Source organism: Limulus polyphemus, unplaced genomic scaffold, assembly GCF_000517525.1.
Source record: "Limulus polyphemus unplaced genomic scaffold, Limulus_polyphemus-2.1.2 Scaffold2568, whole genome shotgun sequence".
Lineage (NCBI taxonomy): Eukaryota > Metazoa > Arthropoda > Merostomata > Xiphosura > Limulidae > Limulus > Limulus polyphemus.
The window spans coordinates 68,460-76,659 of record NW_013668178.1 but is presented as its reverse complement, the minus strand read 5'-3'; positions in this window follow the sequence as shown (position 1 = coordinate 76,659).

The following is an 8,200-nucleotide window of genomic DNA, read 5'->3' as shown; positions in this document are numbered from 1 at the left end:
TACGGAAAAAGATACGTCCCGTAAAATTAAGAGACTTTGTTGAATTTTAATTTTGTGTTGTAAATTATGTACATTTAATCGTTATTGTTAATTATCTATTAGTTTAATGTAAATGGTTATTGTTCGGCACGAACAATACTAAGGAAGGGGCAGTGTTACGTCAGCGGAAGTCACGTGACGCTGGTAACACGTAATGAGTATCTCGAAGGTTCGTGAATACTCGAGTGTTTGCTAGATGTGCTGTATTCTAATATATAAGCCCGACAATCAATCGGAACGGGAATAGCAGAGAGAGAGATTGAAGATATAGACGGACAATTGAGTCAAGCCCGGTAGTAAGTAAAGTGCGTGAACCGTTCGTTGAGAATTATAGCGTGTGTTTAAGTTAAAGTGACTGTGGAAATTAAGTGTATTGCAAAGTTGAATTGAGAAAGAATAAACTAGTTTCATTTGAGAAAGGACTTTTATCGCTGAAGTTCTTCGGAAAGAATTTTTAAGTGTAATTAACAAACGACCAGTGACGTACCAATATCTAAAACTTTTAGAATGTAGTTTGTGTTATTTTTGTAAGATCTTATATCAATTAAATCAGATTGCCATTGATCGTCATTATGTGTTATGAAAGCTCTTTTTCTTTTAAATTTACGTTTAATATTTTGTATATTCATCTTGTTGGTGTTAAAATTCTGTTATTTCTTTTTGAAGTAACTGAGTTAATCCCTTTAGCTTTTGTGTAACGTTAAAAACCTTTCTCTCTAGATCATAATACATTTCTTTCAGTTTTTTTAATTGAGACTTTTTTTTCCACAAGCTTTACATATTCCTTTAATTTCTTGAATATTCTATGTTTCAGTTTTTATTTTTCACTTTAAAAATAAATAGCGGATGGAAGGCCATGGACGAATGTTTTCTTAGCTTTAACAACTGGTTTTAATTCCTCTAGTAATTAATTATTTCACGTAAAGTTAGATCTTGAATAGCATTCAAATCTTCTATCAATTCTTGATGTGCAAGATATCTGTCAGCTGTAACTGATGATTTACTATAAGCAGTATTATGCTTCTTACATGCGTTATATACTTTGTTAATACCAGGATCACTTCTAGCTAACGTTTTTGAAGTTTGGTAAAGGGTTCACAGTACTGAAATCCGGATAAATGCATCTCAGATAGATTGAATTTATCTTGCATCCATCCAACTAGATCACCTCCTTTTGTTGTTTTTTTCATTTATACCCATTTAACTTGGCTTGTTTAATGTACTTATCTCTCTTGGAAAGTATTTTAATGTTTGAAGGAAATCTTTCTCCTTTAAGTTAATTTCTTCTTCAGTAATATTTTGGCATTTAAGTAAACTTTGCATTATTTGTAAAAGTTATATAATCATTTATATTTTTCTTTGTAGCAGATATGTTTCTGTACTTATCTATTACTTCAATGACACAGACTCCTAGACTTAATTCTGCTAAAGGAACATTAACAATTGCTGCTAAACTGGAAGTACTGGATAAAAATTTACTACTTATCATAAATATATTAATCTTAGAATATAATTTATAGCTTCTCCGATATACAAATATTTTTCTGTAAATACTCCTCCATTATGTATAATAGATTAAATTTCTTTCTTTCTATATCCCATTTCAGGAGATTTATGATCTAATAATTAAAAAGTCATATTATTCATTAACAATTTGTTTATACATTTGTTCAAATTCATTAACATTTTTAGATCCATAAATTTCTCAATGTTGAAGTTTGAGAAACATAAGTAATTACAGTTCCTTTTTATGTTAACTGGAATTGAATAGTAAGATTGTAGAAAATTAATTAATGATGCATTTTTCTTTCTTCCTCTTTTTAGTTATGTAGTATTTAGAAACAACAAGATCTTTGTTCGCTGAATCTAAACCATTAACATCTGTCATATCTTCTAAGTTATTAGGGAATAATGTTTCATTCTTAAATTGTTTTTATGATTCTATAATTTTATTAATATTACTGATAAGTAAGTCATCTACATCTATATCAGAAACGATTGTAAAGTTATCTTGTAATTATACATACTTAGGTTCTTCTGAATCTTTTGCACATAGGTATAGATTATCATAGCTTAACTGATCATATATTAGGTTTAACAGCAAATTTCAAGCAAATGTACCAACACTTAAGTCTAAATGGGTGTCTAATTAGTAAAGAATTTTGAATAGGAGACCAAAACTCTTCTGGTTTTGTTTAATCTTTAATCTCTATTTTTTATTTAACAATAAGTTAGGTACTTTTAACTATAACTTAAGCATCAGTGAAGAATATAATAAGTATAAAAGTTCATTAAAACGACCATCAAAATTAAACAAAGAACTATGAATGAAGCAAAAGCATTAGGTAAAGTAATATGGAGAATCAATAACAGAGTTTCATAAACAAATAGTCAAGAAATGGAAATTCTAGTTCTTCCCTTAGAAGAATTTCAAGAAACGAATTGAAAGCATTAGAAGATGCAGTTCATAACATTACAATACCACAATCAAAGTCTCAGTGGGAATCAACAACTGTCGAAGAATTAAAACCATTTACGGTTGATTTAGATTATGGATTAGATGTATTATTTACAGAGCAAGAAGAATTTGTATTACCATCCGAATCAATGAATAAACCCGATGAAATTGAGGACATGAATTAAAAAGCAAAAATAATAAATATATCTTTGGGCAGTAAAAAGCTAAAACAAATATGAAAATTTAAAAATTAGAAGAGATCAATAAATATCCAGAAAAAAAGTGTCATTCGAAAGAGAGAAAATGTATTAGAAGAATTTGAAAATTTAATTAAGTGAAGAGGTAAAAAGTTATATGAAATTATATATCGAAATATTATAAGTCTTGAGAGATACGTCTAAAGCTATAAAAATGAATAATGAAGGATTAATCCTTGAATTAGAGAAACTAACTGATATATTAATATAATCAAATCGTTGATTCATGAGACACATTACTTTAAAAAAAAAAGAGTGGTTTCTTTTGAATTTCACGCAAAGCTACTCGAGGGTTATTTGCACTAGTCGTCCCGAATTTAGCAGTGATGGACTAGAGGGAAGGCAGCTAGTCATTATCACTAATGCCTGCTTTTGTGTTTCTCTTTTAAAACAATGGATAGTTGGATTGACTGTCGCAATATAGCGCCCCATGGCTGAAAGAGCGCGAATGTTGTTTGACGGTGATTCGCAGATTGCCAGTTGAGCGCCTTAACCATTGAGCCATGCCCGGCCTGCTTAGAAAGGAAGAGATAACAAATAATGAAGTCGAAGAATGTTACAGAAGATATCTAATATATGCTAAATGAGTTATAAGGGAGTGTGTATTTATATAATGGTGAAAAGTAAAAATTGAAAACAGCATACAAAAAACAAAAAGTCCATTCATTTTAAATAGATATATCTAAAAAGCTTAATCATCAAATGTTTTTAACAAAAACATAAATTAAACAGATAGAAAGAGGTTTACAATACAAAAAATATAATTAAAATAAAATTTGTGGCTTTTTAACATTTTTTATCTGTTTATTAATAGCAGCCGGAAAAGCGAATGCAGCTGGTACAGTTGATGAGCTGAGCACTTGGGGAACAAAAAAAGATCACAGATAAGGAGTGGATCTAGATTTCCTAAATGGGTGGGGGGAGAGAATGAGTAATTCAAAATTGGGAAGTACCCTATTAAGCAGTGAAGATACAGAGAATATAATTAAAAATGAAAAAAGCTTTAAAGATGTTTACCTTATCGATCTCTTACCTAAGAAGACAAAATCATCTTAAAGAGGAATTGTTAACTTAGATAAAAGTACAGGACCTGGTACTCATTCTTTTTTATCATTATTATTACAATGACCCAAAATATAGTATTGTTGAATATTTCATTCCTTACAGAAAATATAAGATAAATTACGTAAAATTTCCTAAAGATATAATACCAAACGAAATTATATCCTAGCTTTCTACGAAAAAAAAAATGTATTAGTAAAATGTGGATATTATTGCATAAAATATATAAAAGAAAGAAATGCCGTTCATTGTTTTTATGGTATGTCACATACTCAAACACCGAATGATTTCAATGAGAATTATGTTTTAATAATTGACGGGACTAATAGTTTTAGATTCTAAAAATAGCGAGCATTAGGAGGACTATATAATATAATTTTAAAATCCTAGCAATATAAATAATGAAAATTATTCTTTAGCATTAAAATTTATGTCAATGTGGGTATCTTGGAAAACACTGGTAAAAAATTTAATAACAATACTTTTAAATAGTATGATGGAAATAACTGCAAAAGAGTAATGATTAAAAATGGTAATTATACGCTATGCGAGATAAATAATCTTTTAGTTAAATTATTTAATGTAGATAATCCTCTTATAAAATTTTACATTCAATTTGCATATTTTAGGTTTGTAATAAAATCATATGTAAGTTATCAGATTGACTTAACTGAACGGAAGCTGTGCGAAATACTAGGATTTGAACCAAAACTTTTTTGTGATGAAGAACAGAAAGGAAAACATATAGTTAACATCTCTGGAGGTATGACATTCACATTAATATTAATTTTATCAATGGAGTGTTATACAATAATGATTTTATTGATATTTTATATTCCTTTACTCTTTCTAATCTACCTAGAATTTTAATTAAAATTGAAGAAACAAATCCAATATATTAAAGAATAAGAATTAAAATTACAGATCAAAACGATCATCCAAACGAACTGCATATAGATTACTTTCAAGTAACAATAAAAGAATTATAACAAAGTTTTAGAAAAAATCGGAAACATTGTGGGAAAGTTGTTTTTACCGATGTTTTAAATAAAGACAAAAGATAAAATTCTTGAAATATTAAGTAAGAAAGCAGGTACATTCATAGAAAGTAAATTGAGTAATATATTAAAGAAAAAATAATATCTAATATTTTAAATAAGAAGATTCAAGTGCAATAAGGAATAGGGATTAAATAATTTTAATTCTAAATAAATGGATAGAGATTTGTTATCTAATGAATGAATCTAATTATTATCAAAATATCACATAAAGTTTTGAATACAAACAACATCATAAAGATAAAGTCTGCATTGATGAAAAATATTCAGCTAAATATACATCCAACATTATATATATATAAACGAAATAAAAATTACGAAGCATGATAGTTCCTCAATTGGAACAGATATTGTAATAGTCGTTAATACAGAAAGTAGTTTTATAAGTGGTAACTTTGATTGAAGAATTTGAATTACCTTGCTTGGCTCATCATTTACAAATATTGATAAACTTCATAAAATATTACATCACAAACAAAGCATCTAATATACTTTTTTATATCACTATCTCAGAAACTCCAAGTAAACAGATTTTAATATCTTATTATTATGGATCAACAACATCGGGTGTTGAGAATGATAAAGATAAAACTGATAAATTTGTATCAACATTTAAACATAGCGAGGATTTTACCAAATATCAATTCTGAAAAAATAATAAAATAAAATTATGGATACTTTAATGATTTCGAAAAAAATTATTTCAAATATCGATGCAAAATTTGTTTTCTGTAGAAATGGAATTAATGATATAATTTATACTGATGTAGCTAATGAAAATTATAAAGTTTTTATAAATGATATTTCGTTAAGGTTGCCTCTTATTAAACTCTACTCCAAACAACAAGCTGAATATATTATTTTTAGTTTAAATCCTCAAAGTGATGTTGAAATCAACTGGAATGATATAAGAGTTGTTAAAACTAGTATTCAGAAAGGATCAAGCAGTACATATATATCGTAAACACAACAAGCAATGAAATTAGAAACAGTTATGTCATTTCCCAGTTTCAAGATAAAAAGAATAACCAAGACGAAAATAATTATTTTCTATAAGAACATGGGTTAGAATTAATAATGATAAATAATATCCCACTAAATATTACAATTTTTTGTCCAAAGACGAAAAACTAAATCATTCCAGATATTCTTAGATTTGTTAGCAGACGGGTTACGTAACATAAATACGGAAACTGGATGTTTAGTAAGCTATACAAATTACGGAAAACTGTACCCAATAATTTGTTTAGAACCACGTTTCCTGTTATGTAATAATGTGACGAATTTGAAGATTGAGTTCTTCTGGCAACTCCAACAAACCATATAGATCTTATTTCTTTTAGCTGAAAAGAGAAAAAGGATAACGAATTTTTACAATAAAAGTTTTGAGACTATGAGAGCTCTCTAATGATTATAAATACTTTTTTGGTTTCCGTATGGTAATATATATAAACAAGCATCTCATGGTTCTATAGGTCCATCTAGAAACGTTTTAAATTAACTGGTCATGGCAATTATGATACTGAAAATAAGAATTAAAAGAAGCATCTCAGGGTTCTATAGGTCCACCTAGAAACGTTTTAAATTAACTGATGATGGCAATTATTATAGTGAAAATAAACATTTAAAAATGTTAAAAAGGCAACTGATAATAATGATGCTATTAACTTACAGTAGTGGAAGAATATATTCATAGTAAAACCAAAATCGAGGACAAATTTCTGAATAATATTAACACAAATAAAAATTGTTTGCATGTACAGAAAGATTGTTATTAGTCAATTATAATTTTGATGCTGATAACAAAAATATCAAAAATGTAAAGGAACTGACAGAATAAACTGACGCGTCAACAAAATCTATCTAGACCAAAAAAAAATTGACCAAATCAAAGATTTTGATAGGACATTATAAACTAATATTAGAACGAAATTCGAAAGAGTTCATTTAATATCAATTTAAGTATTAATAGTACTGAAAATGTGGGAAAATTACAATGTTTGTAAAATAATTCATTAATAATGTATAAATATATAACATTTGATGCAAATAAACATACTACAACAAACGTAACGAATGCAGGTGAAGATGCAGTTAATAAAAAGTATATAGATATCCTTAATCAATTAACCAAACGTTTACTAATTCAAAAATTCAAAACATTATAAAGTTTGAATCTTACGTGGTTATAAAACCAGATTATATAAGAATAAAGTTTTCATTCAATGCCATTGGACTTTAGTGAATTACAAATTTTTTATTAAAAGTTTGGCTAGCTTTCCCTAATTTAACAGTGCTTGACTAGAGAGACGGCAGATAATCAACACCACCAACCGCCAACTTTTGGGCTACTCTATTACTAACGAATAATGGGACTGACCGTCACATTATAACGGCCTCGCGGCTACAAGGGGCAATCATATTTGGTGACGGGGATTCGAAACCGCAACCTGCAGTTTTCTTAAAAGATCGTCTAATTCTGATTTCACAGATACGACAATGGTACTCGAAGAAGACGTGAACTTGAAAATTATCGTAGAACTTGGAACACGAGAGTTAAGTTTTGTTTCAAATTAAAAATTGGAGAAAACACTTAGGACCATTTCAAATAAGTGAAATTACTTATTCATTAAACTTATTTTGTTAATACTTATAAAAATGATAATATTGAATTAATTCCCACCACTATTAATCTATTCAGGGAATCTCTTGTATATTTTGAAATACAACATTTATGGAAATACCTCCAAATAATTAAGAATTATTATCAGATACGTTAATTTTACCTATGAACATTTTGTAATAAAAAGCTAACCGAGAAAAATGTTAAGGTAATGAATGAAATAAAAGATCTTACCCTTTCTCATAACGGGATGAAAGACACTGGAAATAATCAGAAAGCTCATATCCTTGAATTTGACATTTTGTAAAACTTTTGGGTTGTGTATTAAAGGGGCTCCCTTTTTTAAACATTTTTTGAATTTTAATTATTTTTCAATCTTATAAGTTTAAATCTTAGGTTGATATCAAAGGTTAAAGGGGTCCCTTATATTTTTGTTAATATTTTAATTTTTCTAACATTATTTTTTTACAATTTTGGGCTGTGTTCCTCCAAAGGAATAGAGTGGGGCAGAACCACTTTTAGTGTATAAATATGATTTCTGCCACACCTTGGTCTACTAATTCAAATAATGCACAATATTAAAAAACACCAATAACCCATGCTTCCAAGTTGGGAGCAGAAACTTCATACTCTTGCGTATCTGCTCGTTTGTTAATTTCCCGTAGAAATTCTTTCCGAGAAACTTCAGCGATACAAGTCCTTT